We start from the raw sequence: 23444 nt of genomic DNA on the forward strand, positions 1-23444 counted from the left end.
CCCAAGACAAAGTAAAACCCTAAATATGTTCCAGAATATGTATTTTTCTTGATCTTACCACACTAAATATAGGAAGATGGGATTTTGATTCTGTTTGTTTTAATATACATAACATAAATTGTCTTTAGTAAATCTGCAATCTTTTTTCACTCAGACCCTTTCATAACGACAACTGCACAACTTTGGGTCAAACTTATCGTAGATAGTAACTCCAAAATTCATACTTTAATACAAATTGTAAAACAAAATTGATAGGAAACAACAAAACATTGGTGCATTATAAATTGACAAAATTTGTCTGATGAAGTTATTTTAAAGAATAGGTTTTGAGTATTTCTAATTGTCATCAATAATATCAGAATCGCAGTTTCTTTACTGCAAAAAAATGCCTACATAAAGTACAAGGCAAAAGTCACTAAAACTAAAATAGGTATATAAAACACAAAAACTAAAACCATAAGCAGTACCCAATACTCAATAAAATGACCGCCATTTTTTATGTACAAACCCCCCTCGAGAAGTGCCCTCCAAATATTCATAGCTCAGTAAACATATATCCCATCATCTAAAGTAAATGTGCCTCAAGCCACTGGATTTAGTGTTATTAGTGCAATGTTTTTAAGTGATGAATAATTCATCACTTAAAAACATTGCACTAATAACACTAAATCCAGTGGCTTGAGGTGAATACATACTGTAAACTGCTTTAGTTTAATTCCAAACATTAAATTATTATGATTTCACTAAACCCTTATTTTCTAGCTGTGTGATTAACTTCATTACAACACTGTTCATACATTCATCTCGTACACACGCAAAAGTATCAAGTTAGATAAGTTTACCAAATAATTCATGTGCTATTGTCATTTTTACTTGCCAATATTTCGCTAAATGTATTGAAAAATACTCTCAAGAAGTGCGGCTAATGTTAATTAATCATGCTACACTAGAATCATTGATTATTTTATGTACAAGATATGTAATATTAAGTTTTTAATTTGAGTGATTATACCAGAGAAATAAATAAGGATGTTTAATTTCGAGACGACACTGACAGTTAATAGATAAGCTCGTCAATACGTCGAAACTTATCTCACTTAATAGATAAACTATATATTGTTTAGTAAAATCAAAATACTGTTTGCTAACAGAAAGCACACAGATTTACATTCGCCCCAAATGTATAATCACTCATTCCCGCAGTAATAATTAAGTATATGGGCCCTTTACAAACATAGAATCATTATTTACTTATTTAGTTGCGACATTCTAATAATCAGCGCGACACCTTGTTATCTTATCGCAAGAGGTTGGCACGTGATATTCATTTTGTAGGTTGGTAGAATTGGCGGACTCTTCCGGCAGCATTTAGATTTTCCGTGCTTCACTTTCCTCTTTCCTCTTTCCTTATCATCGTCGCCATGTTGGTCGTTACTATTAACAAGGGTTGCATTGTTAGTAATTAAATCCAAATATATGCTTAATAATTGTGAGATCTGATTGTATTCTATCAAGAAAACCTTTAATAGCATGTCGAGTAAGTTACTTTTGAATAATTCTCATTGGGGACGGGGTTTTTTGTTAATTTCGTCGGTTAAATACGTCTAGGTACCTCAGACGCTATTGGACTAGGTCTACTAGGTTCATATTTGGATTTTATAGTTTTTATTGAGGGTAATTGCATTATTTGTTCGCAGCGAGCGTGCGTTATGATGATAATAATAATATAATTGTTGGTGTGAGTTTGAAATTGACGACTAATAATATGATAATTTACGAGTAATGGCAATTTTTAGTTACAGCTTTGGATAGTGGCAATTTTTAAGGCCGCCATGTTGAATTATGTTGATTACCAATTTTTTAGTGAGCCATTTTTTGGAGACGTTTTATGGTGGATTTAGGTGAATGTTATGTCACAGCCTATGTTATGTTTGATATAAATGATACTATTTGGCAATTATATGGTTTTTATCTATGAATAATGTTTAATATGTGCTTTATCATCGCTTTTTTAATTATTATGTTCATGCCAAGCCGAGGCCATTTTAAAGCCTTGTTCTCATTGGTCGAACAACTGTTGCCGGATTAAAGCTCTCTTCTTATTGGTTGATTTGGTGTTTGGGGATTATTTCAACGATTTTGGTACACTTTTAATTAGCTAATGGTTGTAAATAGCGAAATATTTTGAAACTAATATATTGTAAAATGGATTCTTTCTGTATGTAACTTAGATTTTATGCCATTTATGTACTTTGTCTGCTATTTTCCGCATACATTTCTTGATTTATTATTTGATGCAGGTAACTGAAGCTCAAATCTTTAGCATAGGTTTGGACATGGGATAGGCTAGGACTTCAAGATATTATTAACTTATTGAGTTTTATTTTTCTCACAAACAAAAGTTCTTCGTAATTATGTCTTATTGTATGGGTTAATGCTACTTTAAGATTAATAATATTTTATATCCGGGTTGTATATAGCATCAAACCTGTGTCATTATTCTAGCCTAGAGTTCAGTCAATCTGATAGATACAGTTTTATCTGGAGTTTGTTTATAACTCAATAACTCATTTATTTAGCTAGAAGCTGAAGCTAGATAGCATTAGAAATGAATTAGGTAGCCAATTCAAATTTCAACTAGCCTACTAGGAAATCCTCAATATTCTAACATTTTATTAGGGTGTAGTTGACTTCAAAATTAATTAGGCCTGATAAAGTCTGTTTAATCTATTTTTAAAACGTTTTTATTAAGTTAGCTGGCTTTCTTGTCCGGTACAAATTTTGCAATCAATTTTATACTAACTTCCCGATGAGCTAGAGACTTGAAACTTGAAACATAGCTCACAAATGGAAGACAATGCAATATTATATAATTTAATTTTCATATTTCCCTTGGGCTACGCCCCATTATTTGTGTTGTTTTTATTAACTCGCTTTCTAGCAAATTTTGACACTTCCCGATGAGCTAGAGACTTCAAACTTGAAACATGGCTCACAAATGGATGACAATGCAATATTGTATAGTTTAATTTTCATATTCCCTTGGGCTACGCCCCATGGGCTTGTTTTTTAATTTATGAGATAGGCACTAATCACAGTTAACCTAGATCCTTTATATTAAGGTGTTCTGAAACCAGACCACAGTATTTAATTTGATGTAACCATGTAAGCATTATAAAATGGCTATCACAAATTGTGGCATAGTTTAGGTTAATATTTTCATACTTTCTGTTAATGAACACACCCCTCTTGATTTTATGGGTATTGAAATTTAATTGAAACTTTATATTGTGACTTTTACTTACAGCCCATGGTTAGTTCCCTTGGGTTTATGACAGTTTTCAAAAGGAAGTTAAATGGTTGTTTTGACAATTTGTTTGGCTTATTGGCCTCAATTATTGGTCTCATATAGCTTAAGCTATGAACTGGTAATTTTTTGAACATTACCTTCATTTAGCCTATTTTTCAATTTGTTTTTAGCGAATAGGGAAGTAGCTATTACCGTAGGTGGCACGGTAAGACCTAGACCCGGGACCGATTTACTTTTTCATTTTGTCCCCAGAGGCCAAAAACACCATTCGTTGAAATTTTATATATGTATATATATATATATATATATGTAGACTTATATACAGGGTGAGTTTCTACTGACCGTGTTAACTTCGCCAGTGGGTTCTACTCACTAAAAGGAACAAAAAAGTTCCTATAAACCCATTTCCGATTTTCGACCGTTTGGCTGTTTTGGGGGATTTTGTGTTTTTCTTATTTTATTAGACTTTGTTCCACAATTTATGTAATACAAACTTAACCAATTACTTTAGAGAGTTATACTTAAAATCCTTGGAAAGAACATTAAATTTGCTATAAATCAAAGGTTTCATTCAACAATTATACCATTACATAGTCCACGTTATATCCAAAATAAAGTAAAAATGTCATTAAATTAATTAATTACGATAACTTTCATGATCCTCCTTTGATACATAAACCTGCATTTATGCAATGTTGAAATGCATAAAAAACTTGGCATTTTAATAATCTTTCAAATGATATGCTATTCAATACTATTATTGATATAAACCAGTGAGAAATTACTAATAAACTACAATAAAACACGGTTTACAGATTTTGCTTTTGCACAGTTTTACTGTTAATAATAATTACTGTATTCATCATGTTGGCATAATCTTGTTTGGTAAAAGGCTCCATATTTTAATAAATGTTGAAAAACTCTTAATTGACTTGGAAATATAAAGTTAAAACAGCAAATTACTCAACAAGGTATGTTCAAGCAGCTGAGTTATCTAGCTATAGATGATAAATCAATAAAAGCTGACTTAATCAAGCACAAGGTAAAACTAATTACACAGCATTTAAGAATCAAACACACTACATCTTTGAAAATGTGAAAAACCTTGAGTTTATACATTTTATTAATTCAGATAATTTTAATAAATATTTAAAAGTTAAAATAATATACAAATTTTATCAGATAGTTCAATAAAATACATCATGGAGTATACAGTAATTATTATTAACAGTAAAACTGTGCAAAAACAAAATCTGTAAACCGTGTTTTATTGTAGTTTATTAGTAATTTCTCACTGGTTTATATCAATAATAGTATTAAATAGCATATCATTTGAAAGATTATTAAAATGCCAAGTTTTTTATGCATTTCAACATTGCATAAATGCAGGTTTATGTATCAAAGGAGGCCCATGAAAATTATCGTAATTAATTAATTTAATGACATTTTTACTTTATTTTGGTTATAACGTGGACTATGTAATGGTATAATTGTTGAATGAAACCTTTGATTTATAGCAAATTTAATGTTCTTTCCAATGATTTTAACTATAACTCTCTAAAGTAATTGGTTAAGTTTTTATTACATAAATTGTGGAGCAAAGTCTAGTAAAATACGAAAAACACAAAATCCCCCAAAACAGCCAAACGGTCGAAAATCGGACATGGGTTTATAGGAACTTTTTTGTTCCTTTTAGTGAGTAGAACCCACTGGCGAAGTTAACACGGTCAGTAGAAACTCACCCTGTATATACAGGGTGTCCCGTAACTCTCTGGACACTTGTATATAGCATTATTCCTTAGGTCAAGACAAACACATTTCACCATAGGAACATGGGTCTGTGGTGTCTAGTTTACCGACTGTCAGTATTTATGTATTTTTTACAAAAAAACTAATAACTCCTAAACGGTTTGAGATACAGCTTTGATATTTTGCAAAAATGTTAATCTTATTAAGACCTATTATCGTTAGAAATTATACTAAAAAATCATTAACCGTTTCAAAATGGCGGCCATTTAAAATATTTGATGCCAAATTTCACGAAAACCGTTAACTTTAAAAAAAAAATGCAAGAGACAAAAAAGTTTGTAAATTTTATGTAGTTTTCAATGATACCTGATTTGTTAAGATTGGATAAATAATAACAGAGAAATGTCTTCTTTTCTAAACGCGTGACCACTTTTCTCAATTTAAACAATGCTAAACAACGTAAAAGGAGTATTAGCATTGTTTAGATGGAGAAAAGTGGTCATACATTTAGAAAACAACACGTTTCTCTGTTATTATTTATCCAATCTTAACAAATCAGGTATCATTGAAAACTACATAAAATTTACAAACTTTTTTGTCTCTTGCAATTTTTTTGTAAAGTTAACGGTTTTCGTGAAATTTGGCATCAAATATTTTAAATGACCGCCATTTTGAAACGGTTAATGATTTTTTAGTATAATTTCTAACGATAATAGGTCTTAATAAGATTAACATTTTTGCAAAATATCAAAGCTGTATCTCAAACCGTTTAGGAGTTATTAGTTTTTGTTGTAAAAAACACATAAATACCGACAGTCGGTAAACTAGACACCACAGACCCATGTTCCTATGGTGAAATGTGTTTGTCTTGACCTAAGGAATAACGCTATATACAAGTGTCCAGAGAGTTACGGGACACCCTGTATATATAGACTTATATATACATATACAGGGTGTCCCGGAACTCTCTACCAATATTTTAGGGCATTGTTCCTGGGTAAGAAACATATCTAAATATGATATTTAAATTGTCCGGAAGTCCTTATTTACTCAGATAGCCGCCATTTTGTTTTTTTCACTTATAAATTTTTTTCTGAAGATTGGTTAAACATACGAAGTCTAAACTTTGCACAAACATTTATGACAACTAGACAAAACTACAAAAAAATTATGACCATTTTTCAAATTCATAAAACAAAATGGCGGCTGTTTAAAATTTTGTTTCTTAAATTACTCGAAAACCGTTGATTTTACAAAAATTTTACAAGAATAACTTTTTTAAGGCAATTTTATTACAAATCGATCGACACCTTAATCTTTAAGATCGGACGAACATTAACTGAGATATGGCAGTTTTAGTGATACGTGACCGCTTTCAGCATGCGCTGCAACTAATATCCGGCGGTCACATATCACTAAAACTGCCATATCTCAGTTAATACTCGTCCGATCTTAAAGATTAAGGTGTCGATCGATTTGTAATAAAATTGCCTTAAAAAAGTTAATCTTGTAAAATTTTTGTAACATCAACAGTTTTCGAGTAATTTAAGAAACAAAATTTTAAACAGCCGCCATTTTGTTTTATGAATTTGAAAAAGGGAATGTTGCACGACGTCCAAGTGCCACGACGTCCAATAATATTTTTCCAGTGCCACGACGTCCAAAACATCATTTTTGAGTTGTTGCACGACGTCCAAGTGCCACGACGTCCAAAAGTACAGTAACTGCCAAAAATATAGTCTTTTTACAAGCTTTGGACGTCATGGCACTTGGACGTCGTGAAACAGCGCACTGTAGGATTGTAAAGAAGTATCATTTGCACCACGTCCAAAGCCTCTGCCAGTTGCACGACGTCCAAGTGCCACGACGTCCAATCAATATTTGACTGTTGCACGACGTCCAAGTGCCACGACGTCCAAAGTCCCTGCACACTGTGAACACTGTTTGCCGACCTCAGTGCATACAGTTCGTATTGCAATTATTGAAGGCAACTAGGCCTAGTCAACTGTTTGAAAGTTGTCAACAGCTTCGTCATCGATTAATGTTTAAATTATTCAATATTCAATGATTCTAATTGAACTAATTATTGTATTAGCTTAAATTTGTATATGTAAAATAGATACTATGTCACCGTAAAATGTAGTGATGCAGTATTTCTGTTGTTATGATTGCATAATCGATTTCTACAAAATAGAGCTATGTCATAGAAACGAAATAAATAGATGACTGCACTATTCACTATATTGTATGATTAATACAATAAATTAATCACTAGCCCAAAATGGTAGGTTTAATGTGAGTAGTGGTAGAATTCTAAGTACTGCAGTAGAATAGAATTGTCATACTATATCACTTGGTAGCAAATTTACTCGTAAGATAAAATGTATGCACAGTTTTATAACAGCTGTAAGACTTCCCATTTAAGTACCGGTATCATTGAAATTGTATAACTTCCATTGAACAGAAATGAGATAAGTAGATATTGATACACAGATATATGAATTTTCTTCATACACTTATAATATGACGAATTCAAAAAATGTTTATCCGTCAAATGTGCTAAATATTATGTAAACTATCACTTATCAACTTTTTAAGCTATAATGGTGTTACTACAATGGTTAAAAATGTTTCCTGTGAAACATGTATTTTTTAAACTAAAAGAAGGTTCTCTTTTAGTACAAACCTTGCTCTATTAGTGCATACGAAAAATAATTTCACTATTTTACGAGATCACCCTCCGCGCCCGCCGCCATATTGAAAAATCGATAAAATCTGTACTTTCTAGAGATTTTCGCCTATATCTCCGTTTTGGTTCGTTTTAGCGAAATATACCATAATCTCAAAATAGTGCTAGATAAAGATAAGTATACACTACCAGTCATTGCCAACCTATTTCCACTTGGTTATGAATGATGTATTTTTTTCGGCCGCCATCTTGGATCCGCCATTTTGAAATGTGATAAATTATTTTAAATATAAAAGGGGTGTTGTGACCCATCATTTCGGATTACTTTTTTAAGCTGAACTCAATTCCATGGTCCATTTTTCATTTTCATATTTTGATTTTGAAATATTAACATTTTTAACAAAAATATTGCAATGTTTCATAAATAAAACTTGATAACAAAAAATGGATTGCGGCATTGAGTTTAGCTTAAAAAAGTAGTTCAAAATGATGGGTCACAACACACCCTTCATATTTAAAATAATTTATCCCATTTCAAAATGGCGGATCCAAGATGGCGGCCGAGAAAAATACATCAGTCATAAATAGGTGAAAATAGGTTTACAATAACTGGTAGTGTATACTTATCTTTATCTAGCACTATTTTGAGATTATGGTCTTAGTTTGTAAATGCACAATGTTAAAATGGGCTAAAAATAAAGTTTTAAAAAGGACTCATAACTTTAGAATGATTCGAGATTTTTAAAAACGGTTTGCGGCATTGTAATCAGGGTAAAAATGTACTTCGAAATAATGGGTCACAACCCCACCTTTACATTTGAAAAAAATATTTTGCATCCAATATGGCGGATCCAAGATGGCGGCCGGAAATGACCACCTTGTCAAAATGAAGTACTTACTACCCAACAATGTTTAGAAGTGGTCTGGGATTGATATTTGAAAAAATGTAGAAAAAAGTTGGGGGGGGGACAATTAAAACTCACCCTGTATGTAATGACAATGTTGTAGACAATTGGATTTCCTATAAAATAAGTATAACAATTTGGTTCTAAGACTTATGGATACGAAAATATTTACATTTTTGTACAATAAAACGTCAATTTCTTTGTTATTTTGACAAATCTCTATTAGTCCAAGCAAATTAAAAAAAACTGACACAGGGAACGTTAAAAAATTGGAAGAAAACGTTTTATGGTTTTATTTTGTAGTGATGGGTCTGCAGAGTGAAGTACTAAAAGTTGCCAAAAATCGGTCTACAGAAATCCTCCTAAAATCACGATAAAAATGGCGGCTTTTCTCAACATTGGACAAATTTGAAAAAAATATATTTTTCTTTCAACTTACATTAAAATAACAAGCGAAATTGCGTGACCCGTAAAATAAAATCCAGAAGGAAATTTGCAAATATTTTTTACCAAAACATTGTGCTCAGTATTCTTTAGCTATTGGCCAAATTTCATATCAATTGGTCAAGCCATTACATTCTGTTGCTCTTACAAAGAAGTTACAAAGTGAGGGAAAGTGAGCTACGCTCGCTCCGCTCGCTTCGCTCAAAAACGTATTTTAGCCATAGCACAGACAATATATAATACTATAATAGTAATCTATCTATCTAATATATAAAATTCTCGTGTCACAGTGTTTGTCTGCAAACTCCTCCGGAACGACTTCACCGATCGTTATGAAATTTGGTGTGTAAATTCTGTAGGTATGCGAATCGGACGTAAACTATTTCCCGTTTCGAAATTCTTAAAAGGGCTCCGCCCCAGTGGCTCTGGAGTTTCCCATGTTAACCTTATGAGAAATGGAATTAATGAATCTTAACAGCTATTTCAATTAAACAAGTTGGTTCTGTTCTATGATGTTCAATAGCATTAAAGTTACAAGGATTACCAAAAGGGTGCAGCACTATTATTTCTTTTATATTTATGACAACAGCTAATTTGCAACCAAAAGGTGAGTGAGCGTAGCGAACGAACTTCAACCTGGAGGCGAGTTAGCGTAGCGAACGAGCTAACCTGAAGGCAAGTGAGCGCAGCGAACGAGCTCCAACCTAAAGGTGAGTGAGCGTAGAGAACGAGCTCCAACCCAAAGGTGAGTGAGCGTAGCGAACGACCTTCAACCAGGACGTGATTGAGCGATGCGAACGAGATCATCTTGAAAATTAAACGTAACGGTACTTTCTTTCCATCGGTCTGTCTTAGGGGAAACCTATAACTTAGGCGATACGAAGTTCGCCGGGTCAGCTAGTCTATCTATACTATTATAAAGAAGAGGTGGTGTGTGTGTGTTTGTGTGTGTGTGTCTGTGTGTTTGTATGAGATAATCTCAAAAAGTACTGAACCGACTGGGCTCAAATTGCACGCAAGTGAAGCTACAGCTCCGAGGATACATATTATTATACAACTATCCCCTCTTCGTTATTGTCCTAGGGCTCTGTCCCGTGGGCTTTCAAAAATTTGAGGTAAGAGATTTTAAAATAATGATTGATGGTGAAATGAAAAAAAATGAAATGAAATGATGTTTATTTCCCAACTAAAGAATACAATTCATGGTAGTTTACATAATCCATGGTATCCATGGTAACAAGAGCAAACCTACATAATTTAAAAATGTAAACAACCAGAACTAACTGTCAAATGAATTTTGATTTCACAATTCCACACAGCTGGTTCAAACATCCTTATATATACGTATAATACGTGAAGGCAATTTCTACGAAACACTACTCCTCCGTTAATAATAGACGGATTTTTACAAACGACGTGTCAAAATAAAGAATTTTTTGTGTAGACGCCCCCTTTCACTAATTTCTGTAATGAAAATCCTCGGGCTTTGCCCCACAGGCTATCAAAGTTAGAGTTTCTCCCTTAAGATTAACATGGGAGAATCTAAATATTTAATTGGAAACTTTGTCCCCACTAAATTTGAGAGAACGGCTCGGCGTAGAAACTTGGTAGGGGTGTCTTGGTCTGTAGATGAGTTATTAAAAGAAAAACTAAGCAAAATCCCTTAGGACTCTGCCCCAGAAGCCTTTAAAGATCCCTCCACAGAGTTGTTTACACTTTGGCCATGTGAATAATACTTTTTAACGAAACAGCTGTTCATTTTTAAATTGTATTTCAAACAACACACATTTATTGGGAGTTACTGAATTCTACCATTGACTATTGGATACAGAAGTTGTTGTATGAATAGTCAAAGACTAGGGGAAACCCGTCGAAATCGACGGTTACTTTCAAGGCTTACGTTAATTCATCTAACTGCGATGAATTGGGTGAAATATACATATTTTGAGCATTTAACATTGTTCAAAGAGTAAGTGTAAAAACAATAACAATATTGCGTTAGTTGCCAAATTTGGTTGTTCATTCAATGATTAAAATATTTCCTATCCTGTACGTCATCGGAGTTATTATTAGTATGTTATATGGTATCTCTTCCTTTGGTAGAACCTTTAAATAGTATTTAAATCGTATTGGTGGATCTTTTGTAGCTAAACACTTCCGTGATTTCATCAGTGTTTGAGAAAAAATATATGTTTGTTGAGAAGACACGTTCTAACTTCAAAGGGAGGTACATCCGTTACAGTGTAAGTTTGATTTTCCTTCGTCACGTCGCGTCAGTTCATATCGTACTTGCCAGTACTGTACCAATGAATGAACCCTCTAGCATAGTTTTGAGAAATTGACTGTGGGGTTACTGATAAAGCTGGAATTCCTTGACATGGGGGATGTCAGTTAGTTGTCTCGTCTCGGCCTTATCAATAACATAAAGTTGTCAATATAATCTCTCTACGGAATGTTAGGTGTAGTGGAATACATGAAGTAAAGTTGGCTTTTATTTTTGAACTGTTAGGGGCCTCCTAGTTCATATGATCTTGGCGGCTTCATTGGCAATAAATAATGCAAATGACATAGCAATTGAACATTTCCAAAAAGCAAAAATACTGTAAAATGGCTGTTACGTATATATTGACGTTTACATATTGTTAATCAACGTATATGATAAATACTTTAATCCTTTAATACGTTTTTTTTTATGGCGACCATTCATAGTAGGTAAGCCAAGTATGAATGGAGATGAGTGTAGGAAGAGTGGCGCGATCTTGAAGTCTTGTTAGTTACTAAGGCCGACATTCCTTAGATACAGCTGTTAATTAATAGCCCATACAGCGAATGGCAACCAAGGGATCTACAGTTTATAGTTGAATTGGAACCAATTTTTTTTTGCATTGGTATTTATGAATTGGTATAATTATCAGGATAGCATTGCGGGTAGTCGTAGTACTCACTCGTGCGGACGTTAATCCACACCAGGGAGTATCGCATCCACAGTGCATTCCTATAAATATCCACAATTCGTGACCTCCTAGTAGCTGGATTACAGGACGACGCCACCCGTCCCAGTCAAAGGATTATGTGATCTAGTTTAAAAGGAATATGACCTTTCTGTCATGACAGTAGCTGCTTAAATAGTATTTTGTCTTTGTACCATATTTTACAGCCAAAATGTCGTGTTATTTTCAATAATGTTACTAATTCAGTGCGCCAAAGTCCGTAATATAGGCAGGCGCAAATAATTCTTAATCACAGCAATTCTTAAATTATTATTGAACTATCTTATATCTATTCTACGGGTTGGTGTCTGCCTTTTTCACCACTTTTGCCTACATTTTATCATATTATTCTACACATATAAAATACTTATGTAGAAATATCTGCTCTTATCGTGTCTAATAATATCCAAACATAGAAACCTTGCCTAATATTGTACCCATCTTGACAAATTATTTGCGCCTGCCTATATTACGGACTTTGGCGCACTGAGTAGGTAATATCATTGAAAAATAACACGACATTTTGGCTGTAAAATATGGTACAAAGAGAAAATACTATTTAAGCAGCTACTGTCATGACAGAAAGGTCATATTCCTTTTAAACTAGATTACAAAATCCTTTATAAGATACGTTGATTAACAATATGTAAACGTCAATATATACGTAACTGCCAATCTACGGTATTTTTGCTTTTTGGAAATGTTCCATTGCTAAGTCATTTGCATTATTTGTTGCCAATGAAGCCGCAAGACTATATGAACTAGAAACTATAGGAGGCCCCTAACAGTTCAAGAATAAAAGTCAACTTCACTTCAAGTATTCCACTACACCTAACATTCCATAGAGAGATTATATTGACAACTTTATGTAACTGATAAGGCTGAGACAACTAACTGACATCCCCCATGTCAAGGAATTCCATCTTAAACAGTAACCCCAAAATCAATTTCTCAAAACTGTGCTAGAGGGTTCATTCATTGGCACAGAAGTACGATATGAACTGACGCGACGTGACGAAGGAAAAATCAAACTTACACTGCAACGGATATACCTCCATTATGAAGTTAGAATATGTCTTCCCAAAAAATATTTTCTTTTCAAATAAAATCATATTACATTGATGAAATCACGGAAGTGTTTAACTACAAAAGATCCACCAATACGATTTTAATACTATTTAAAGGTTCTTCCAAAGGAAGAGATATTCTACCATATAACATACTAATAATAACTCCGATGGCGTACGGTATGGGAAATATTTTATTCATTGAATGATCAACCATATTTGGCAACTAATGCAGTTAATATCATTATTGTTTTTTTTTTACACTTATTACTCTTTAAACAATGCTAAATGCTCAAAATATGTGTATTTCACCCAATTAATCGCAGTTAGATGAATTAACGTAAGCCTTGAAAGTAACCGTTGATTTCGACGGGTTTCACCTAGTATTAAATAATGCACGAATATTATAACAGAGAGGGTAAGGATTATAAATTTAAAATAATGATGTTACTAGCCCGAATGTAAACATTATTTTACATTACTTAAATGTAGCTGTCAAACCATATGTTAATGTAATTTCATTAGTATATGATTGTTACTTATTACTTAGTTATTTCATTTGTTTATGTTTATGATCTACTAGCTGTACCCGCGGGCTTTGCCCCGTTTAACTTCACAAGTGAGCTCGTTCGCATGTCTCAATCACGTCCTGGTTGAAGTACGTTCGCTACGCTCACTTGCCTTCAGGTTAGCTGGTTCGCTGCGCTAACTCGCTTCCAGGTTGAAGTTCGTTCGCTACGCTCACTCACCTTTTGGTTGCAAATTAAATGAATGATTAAATGAATTTATTTATTTCCATTGAGAACTAACTTATTACAGTAGAGTCCCGCAAACTCGGGTCTCGATAACCCGGCAGTCTGGATAACGTGGCCATCACCTGGCTCAGAAAATTAGTGATTTTTTGAGTCAGGGTTAATCATGGACTCAAGCCAGCTCAAGTCAAATTATTCGCAACTGGTACTAAGGATTTGTTGTACTATATCTGATATAGTCTTTTTCTAAGTTCACGTCGCACTTTTATCTAGGAAAGCAAGTATGCCCTAAGTCATAGCATTTGTAGGTTAAGTATAATAATAACAAACATGCTTATCGTAGGTTTGTAGGCACACTTGTTCAAGAATATGCCGTGGTAGGTTTTGTTTAAAATTTTATTTTTTAATTCTTGTCTAATGACGATATTGATTTGTATTTGTGCGAAAATGTTAATTTATTTATCAAGGGCATGAGCGGCCCTCTAGTCTTAGTATGTTACATGAAGCACAACATGAAAAAGAATAAATTAAAGGAAGGTAAAAAACGGATCAGTCGCTGAAGGTCTAATCAGACCTTCGACCAGCGAGCACGGAATAAAAATTTTTAAAATAAAAAAAATTGTATTCTGTGCTCGCTGCCTTCGACACACATTTTGCAGTTTGTACTTGATAATGAGGATCCCACTAGGAGGATTAAACATTAAGGAGAGGACACGCTGTAGTTTCGTTGAAGCCGCGTACTGTGGAGGGGGGAGGCAGCGTTACTCTTCCGCTCCCCCTCTCATACTGCGTTGTATGGGTTACTGGGAGGTTTGGTAACAGAAATATCAATTAACTAGTTAAAAATAAGACTATATCATGCTATAAAATTGAACCTATTAATATTAAGAGGAAAGTCATATTTATGAACCAATAGTCCTTGTTTTTATTTTTTGCCATACTTATATTGTGTATTATTTATAATACTGTTCATAAATTAAAACTCATATCATGAGTAGTACTGTATGTGTATTTGAGTATTTTATTTAAGAGAAATAAAATAAGTTTTAACCCTTTAAAAGAATGATAAACGCACTTTGGCGTCAGAAGACGCTATAATTGTTGAACCTTTACACTTTTTACTCGAAGTTTCCTTGAACAAACAGATAAAATATAGTTCAATATGATATTAAAAAATCAAGAATTTGATTGCCAAGAAATTGTTTTACTTTTTATGTTAGTAATTTAATTGTAACGGCTGTTGGTGTAAAAAAATGTAGAGCGGCTTTGCATTTTTTTCTTAGCTTTGGCTATTTAAAATCACCTGCCTAGCACATAAATGCCTTAAAAGTAGTAAAAAATTGTATTAAAAAATCGAGAAAACTATGAAAAATGCAAATTTAAAATGTATTTCAACATAAGAATTAAATTTTTCATTTTAACGTATAATTAATAAGATTGTTTTATAAACTGGAAAAATAAAAAAAAATATTATTGTAATTATTTTTCTAAATACCACTTTTAAATATAGGTAAATATATATTTTTTTATTTCGAGAAACTCTTAAGGAACACGAATAAATTGTTAATTTGTATAGATACATCATATTTTTTCCAAAAACGTAATTTAAGTAATCATATGTTCAAAGTCCAGGCCAATTCTTTCAACTTTGATCTTCAATAATAAATAAAAAATAATAGTTTTTATAGAAATAATTGACACCGTTCGATAGGAAATTTAATTTACTTTAAGAATGCCACCGGTGAATAACACAGGTGTTTTAGTTTAGCGGCAATTTTAATTCGAAACAGCGCGCGTCGCGTTTTTCCCTATCTCTCCCATGTTATAGCCGGGGCTTTTTGCCACTCTACGGCTCCGCGTGCCCCTCTAGTGTTCTGCTAGAGCTGGCTTCACCGTAACATGTGTATTCCTATTCGCGTGCCCTCTCCTTAATGTTTAATCCTCCTAGGGATCCCATGAATCCTGTACAAAATTAAAAAAATGTTTCATTCAAACTACAAGTTTATTACTTTTCCGAGAACCAGCCTTTATCAGGACTTCCGCTCCCACGCTAGTCGGCAACATCAACTATGCTATATGAAAACAATAAATCTTGAGTAAATATACTGTATGTTGAATTTTGAGGTTGTGGTGTTCCTTCGTAAGCACATTCGATTATAATCTAGGAATATGTAAATTTATTGTTATACGTTAACTTTATTGATATTCGATTCGCTACAGTACTATTAAACCTATAACATTTTCAATTCGTGTGCGTTGTATTTTAGAGTTGGGGAAACAAAAGAACCCTGTGTACAACTTATTTACAGTATATGATATTCTCATTGGTTGCAATTTAATAAGTGGTGTAGCAAAACACAAACACAAAATTTATTGAAATAAAATTAAGTCAATGTTAAGTGAATACTATTAATAAACATATTTGCGACATAAGAACATTTAATTGAAGCCTAAAAAACAGTTCGAAAAAGGCATTCTATTCTTTATACTACTACAAATTAAAATGAGGGTATAAAAAATAGTTTTCAAAGATCATGTTGATCAATGTACATTCATTTAATCTTGAAAAAATAAGTATTTAAAAGCCCACTCCAAACATAATGAAGTTTATCGGTTGTTAAAAAAAGTCATCATTTTTCAAACCATGTAAACCTTATAGTTTTCCAACTGTAGCCTTGTTTATTTTTTCTTTTTATGTTTTTTTTTTACTTTATGATGTTTCAATTTATGGTTCAAATATTCATAGTATATATATTTCTGAACAAGAACATACACCCATGTATATATAGCCTAACTAATAAACGTTCCATAAGCATTTTACACGAGAGAACACTGTTCGGCAAGTAGCCGGTCATCGTAACGGGTCATCATGAAGGAGCTTGGACGTCGTGCAACAGCGCTGAGCTATATTGGACGTCGTGCAACAGTCAAATATTTATTGGACGTCGTGGCACTTGGACGTCGTGCAACTGGCAGAGACTTTGGATGTCGTGCACATGTTACTTTTTTACAATCCTATAGTGCGCTGTTTCACGACGTCCAAGTGCCACGACGTCCAAAGCTTGTAGAAAGACTATATTTTTGGCAGTTACTGTACTTTTGGACGTCGTGGCACTTGGACGTCGTGCAACAACTCAAAAATTATGTTTTGGACGTCGTGGCACTGAATAAATATTATTGGACGTCGTGGCACTTGGACGTCGTGCAATGCATCCTTTGAAAAATCGTCATAATTTTTTTTGTAGCTTTGTCTAGTTGTCATAAATGTTTGTGCAAAGTTTCAACTTCGTATGTTTAACCAATTTTCAGAAAAAAATTAATAAGTGAAAAAAACAAAATGGCGGCTATCTGAGTAACTAAGGACTTCCGGATAATTTAAATATGATATTTAGATATGTTTCTTACCCAGGAACAATGCCCTAAAATATTGGTAGAGAGTTCCGGGACACCCTGTATATATCCGTGAACGCGATAACTTGAGTAATCTTTGTCCGATTTTAATGAAATTTGGTTTAAAGGTGTAAAGCGGGATAAACTTGAATGAGTTTGCAAATCAGCATGATCGGACCATGGGAACGGGGCTTTACGGGGGGTTTTATGGGGTAAAAATTGGTTTTTCTCACTTTTGACCCTCAAAACACAAAATTTCCCAATTTCTAAGAGCTAAAAAAATTAATTTAGTATATAAAAGTATTTTTGTCCGGTTAATAGTAACGGAGAAAATTTAAAAAAATTGTAAATTTAAAATTCCCATGTTATTCTTATGGAGAATATTGTCAAATGTTATAGTTTGCTTTTTTATGGATATATTTTGTATTTTGATAAAATTTATTTATTTTGTACTAAGCTATCAATATTTTACAAAAAAACACACTTTATTAGTTTCCTTGTAGCAGCAAACCTAGGTACTGGTTAAACCTAATGTTATTAAAATATATTTAATTGAATATCGATTAAGACAAATGGAAATTCGCTTAGTTGGCAGGTTTGCTGCAGCGGGGGTATTTCATTTTGATGTCCCCAGAGGCCAAAAACACCATTCGTTCAAATTTGTATATATATACGTCCGTGAACGCGATAACTTGAGTAATTTTTGTCCGATTTTGATGAAATTTGGTTTAAAGATGTAAAGCGGGATAAACTTGAATGAGTTTACAAACCAGCATGATCGGACCACGGGAACGGGGCTTTACGGGGGGTTTTATGGGGTAAAAATTGGTTTTTCTCCCTTTTGACCCTCAAAACACAAAATTTCCCAATTTCTCTTTAGACCTTTTTAAAGAGCTTAAAAAAACAAATAATTTAGTATATAAAAGTATTTTTGTTAAATTATTAGTAGTGGAGAAAATTTAAAGAATTGTAAATTTGAAATTCCCATGTTAGCCTAGCGAATTTCCCATAGGGAATAAGCTATTAACGTAGTACTCATGGTAAGACCTGGACGCGGGACCGATTTTTTTTCGTTTTGAGGTCCCTAGAGGCCAAAAACACCATCCGTTCAAATTCATATATATATATATATGTCCGTCAGCACGATAACTCGAGCAAAAATGATCCGATTTTGATGAAATTTGGTACAAACGTGTAAACTTACGTTTATTCGAACGAGTTCGCGATCCAGCATGATCGGACCATGGGAATGGGGGTTTACAGGGGGTTTTATGGGGTAAAAATAGGTTTTTTTCCATTTTTGACCCAAAAAACATAAAATTTAGCAATTTCTTTCCAAACCATTTTGTAGAGCTTCAAAAAAAAAAAAAAAATTAGTATATTGAAGCGTTATTATGCGCCTAATAGTTTCGGAGAAAATTCCAAAAAATTGTAAATTTAAAATTCCCATGTTATTCTTATGGAGAATAAGTAAACTGTTGTAGTTTGCTTGTTTGTGAACATATTTTGATCAAATTTGGAAAATGTTTTTATTTCTCATTACCTATTCACATTTTACAAACAAAAAAAGTTTTACCCTCCCTGATGCAGCAAACCTAAGTACTTGTTAAACTAATTCTATTTAAATCAAGAATAAATGTTGTATTTTTAAGTAGACATTTCAGTGTAAATCCAATCAGTCAAATGGAAATTCGCTTAGTTTGCAGGTTTGCTGCGGCGGGGGTATGTTATTATTATGGAGTATTGTCAAATGTTGGAGTTTGCTTGTTTATGGTTGTAATTTGATCAAACTTGGCAAATTTATTTATTTTGTACTAAGCTATCAATATTTTACTAAAAAACACATTTTATTAGTTTTCTTGTAGCAGCGAACCTAGGTACTCGTTAAACCTAATGATATTAAAATATATATTTAATTGAAAATCAATTCAGACAAATGGAAATTCGCTTAGTCGGCAGGTTTGCTGCGGCGGGGGTATTTCTACCTGCCCCTTCATCCCTCTGAATAGGATTTGATGTTTTATGTATATAAATTATTACTATTTTTTAGAACTTAAGCGAAAGATTTCCGATTTGATAATATTTGGTGGCTGAAAAGTAATTTGCACCCCTCCCTCCATAACTTTTCAATCATTGGAGATATTTAAAATCGGTTTGCGGGAACTTCTTAGATATGAGGGGCTACAATAATTAATGGTTAATTTAAAAAAATTTGCCCTTAGGGCTTTAGGATTTTGGGAAAGGATTAAGTAGGGAAGCTTAAAATATTAAAATTGGAAGTATAGTCGACTTTGGTATAATTTAATAGGCATTGAGAAAACTAAAAAAAAACATAAAGAAAACAAAAATGGGACCACTAATAACAAAATGGCGCCTTAAAGCGATTCAAATCCAATCAACCATTGAATACCTAAAAAGTAACTTAACCCCCCGCCCCCCATTACACTTTTTAACTATATTTGAAATACAGGGTGTTTTTAAAAGAATGCCGGGATTTTAAACAGTAATTGCTTGGATACTATTCAAGGTAACTAAACGTTTTATACGTCAAATTGAAGATAAAATAAAAAATAACTAAGTTTTGTAACTCATGTGGCAAGAGATAAAACTTTGACTTTAGCATGCGCAAATCAGGTGCGGGGTAATAGACCGCTATTGTGACTCATACACCTGACGTCAGCCGCCAGTACGACGTTTATGTTACGTTTAGTTCGCAGAGTTTATATCTATTGCTAAATTTAACTAAATTTAAGTCTACTTGATGATAAAGAAACTTGAAGCTGGTTTCGTGGCACCGAAGTGTTTTGAAAAGACATTCACCTGGCCGGCTAAAAACAAGCGATGACATAGTCGAAGAAATCTGACAATTCTGGATCAGAAGCCCGAAAAAATCTATTGCCCGACGAAGTCTTCAGTTAAACAAACCTAAATTGGTCACTTTATGATGTTATCTATAAAAGATATAGTCTTTGTACCGAAAAAGATTCAGTTAAGACATAAAACAAACCCGCCGATCGCCCTAACCATACAGACTTAGCCAGTTTTACGCTCATATAAGATTGACGAAAATCTGAATTTTACTAAATCATTCCGAACTGTATGAAACAATGAGAAAAACATTTTATTCTTTTCCCTTCACTTTGACGTTTAAATCGTTTAATTATCTTGAATATAACCCGGGCAACAACCGTTTGAAATCCCGGCATTCTTTTAAAAACACCCTGTATTTGAAATCAGTTTGTGGCAATCTTCTTAGAGAGAGACTAAGGTAATTATTATCTCTGGAGAAGTATTGCCACCCTGTTAATTGCAATCGCTATTATTATTTTTTGTCAGTATAATTATGAATTATTGTTATTTAATAGAATAATTAAATTATCGAACCCTCCCTCCTTTCCGCAAGGAAGCTTTAATTTTAATATAAATAGGCTACATTTAAATTGTTTTGTGTTTTTTTTTTATTATAGCGCCAGGGGGATAGACTTGTGTACCAATGGATACAACCACCACCCCCCCCCACCCCCCCCAACAATTGGGTCCTATGCTCATCTGAAAATCTGAAATTACAGTATGTTTCCTCCCTTAAACCCCTTGTTTGTTACTGCATCCCTTTTTCATTGGGAATTAATTTTCACATAATCACTATCTTCTAGTTTAAGGTTTAAAAGTATAATTTGAGTTTGAAATTTGTGAAGAGATTTTTTCAACCCCCCTTTTAGACCTAAAACAGTATAGCCTACTCTCTCTAATTTCTTTTTTCATAGTAATAAAAACCCTTGACTTTATGTATGTTCATCGAAACTTATTCTTTAGGCATACTTCCTTACAGATCTGAGGCTTAAACATCTGTTTAAGGGAGAGGTGTTTTTTATACTTTAAGACCAAGCTTGTCAAAAAAATTACTGTTAGTAAAACAAAATACCCCCGTCGCAGAAAACCTGCATACTAAGCGAATTTCCATTTACCCGGCTTCTACTAAAATATTCCCTATAAATTTTCAGATTTATTTCCTATTTAAATAACATTAATTTTAGTGAGTAGTTAGGTTTGCTGCTACGGGGAAGATATTGAGGTTTTTTCTTTTATTGAAATATTGATAGCTTAGTGTGAAATAAACCAAATTGCCAAATTTGATTAAAATATATCCATAAACAAGCAAACTACAGTTTATTTATTCTATATAATAATAACATGGAAATTTAAAATTTAAATTTTTTTAATTTTCTCCATAGTTAATGAGCATTGAAAAACACTTCAATATACTAAATTATTTGTTTTTTTAAGCTCTTCAAAATGGTCCAGAGAGAATTTTAGAAATTTAAAGTTTTTAGGGTAAAAAAGGGAAAAATGAATTTTTACCCCATAAAACCCCTCATAAACCCCTGTTGCCATATTCCGATAATGCTGGTTCGCGAACTCGTTCGAATAAACGTATGTTTACACGTTTGTACCAAATTTCATCAAAATTGAATCATTTTTTGCTCGAGTTATTGTGCTAACGGACACATATATTATGAATTTGAACGGATGGTGTTTTTGGCCTATGGGGACCTCAAAATGAAATAAACGGCATCAGCACTCTGACACATACTTTCTCCCATAAGTTTGTCAACAACCTTTATCATGTGTAAGCGGTGAGAGTAAATATACGGAAATGGGATTTGTACAATTTTGTTCAGAATTTAACAAATTTTTATCAAAATCGTTCAGGCCATTTTTGGGAAAATCCGATTTTTCCATTATTTTATGGGGTTTTATGGGAAAATCTCCATTAAAAATAAAAATTTCTAAAAAGTTAAAAACTATCAAAACTGTAAGGACTATAACATACTATGTTAAATCAAAACCGAATTTTTTTCTAAAATCCTATTTTTTGTTATTTTATGGGGTTTTATGGGAAAATAACATATTTGACCATAACTTTTGAACCGTAATTTTTACAGAAATGGGATTCGTGCTATTTTATTCAGAATTTAAAGGGCTACAACATACTAAATTTTTATCAAAATTGTTCGCGCCATTTTTGAGAAAATCCAATTTTCCGGTTTTTTATGGGAAAATCGCTATTCAGTAATACCTTACTATACTCCCTACCCATATACTTTATGATATTCCCTGTACTATTGCTATATTCCCTAGTATATTTCCTACTATCGACAACCCACCTCTGAATGGTATCCATTTTTTGCACAACACAAACACTTTACACACAATAAACTTGTTTCACAAGGCCACACACCAACACAACACTCAAGACACAAAACACATTTAAAGGAGCCCGCGATCGGTTAACAAATAACAATACTACTGTAAATAACACAGTGCACCGCAAACGATTACCGAGCCACAACTAAGCACAGACTGTCTCTACCGTGTTTCAACACTCGCGTTATCAGCACTGTGTCAACAACTCTTATCGCGTTCTAATTCGTAGAAAAAAGCAGAGAGAACAATTTAGAGGTTTTATTGGCGGACAAATAGTGATATTTGTATTTTTTATCGCTCCAAAGCCAAAGCGATTAAAACTACACGGGGCTTCTACATTATATGTATTATTTAGCCTCTGTTGCAAGATAACATATTTTCTCGAATGGTTTTTTTTTACTCTAAACATTTTTTGTATCTAGTGGATTTAAGTAAGTAACACATTTTTCCATCTGAAAAACATTCATGCAATCTAAATTCAAAAGGGTGTTATCGTTATCAATATATCTATTCGTCTAAACTGTAGGGGTGTAGTTGAAAGTGTTAATAAAATGCTAGTCGTGTCACACGTAAAAAAAATCACAATATTCACCCTTGAAACAGTGATGCAATAAAAATTCAAAAGGGAGTTATTTTTGTCAATACAGTATTTAAATCTATTGTTCTAAACTGTAGGAGTAGACCACAGAAAACACTGATGCAATCAAAATTTAAAAGGGAGTTATTTTTGTCAATATATCTATTGGTAGGCCTATAGAATGAGGGAATAGACTTGAAAGTGTTAATGAAAAGCTAGTCAAGTTGTACACTTTTCAATTTGTCTGTCGTCTACAAATTTTGGAGCGGACTCAAATGTTTTAATGAGAAACTAGTCGTGTGATATGTAAACTAAAACCTATTTTTCACCTAAACGTGAAACAATCAAAATTCAAAAGGGAGTTAT

General features: G+C 33.0%; 1 protein-coding gene across 4 annotated transcripts in view; it reads right to left on the reverse strand.

Annotated features, from left to right (window-relative positions):
• Positions 1 to 22632, reverse strand: part of LOC128987943 (ferritin, heavy subunit-like) — a 32139-nt gene extending 9507 nt beyond the window's left edge. For all 4 annotated transcript variants that reach the window (XM_054409062.1, XM_054409059.1, XM_054409061.1 and 1 more), the window contains exon 1: positions 22462 to 22632. The gene's annotated coding sequence lies outside the window, so the exon portion shown is untranslated. The remainder of the gene's footprint in view (positions 1 to 22461) is intronic.
• Between the last annotated feature and the right edge of the window lie 812 nt (positions 22633 to 23444).

This window comes from Macrosteles quadrilineatus, unplaced genomic scaffold (genome assembly GCF_028750875.1).
Source record: "Macrosteles quadrilineatus isolate MER2022 unplaced genomic scaffold, UCM_ALF_1.0 Scaffold_2__2_contigs__length_208266976, whole genome shotgun sequence".
NCBI lineage: Eukaryota > Metazoa > Arthropoda > Insecta > Hemiptera > Cicadellidae > Macrosteles > Macrosteles quadrilineatus.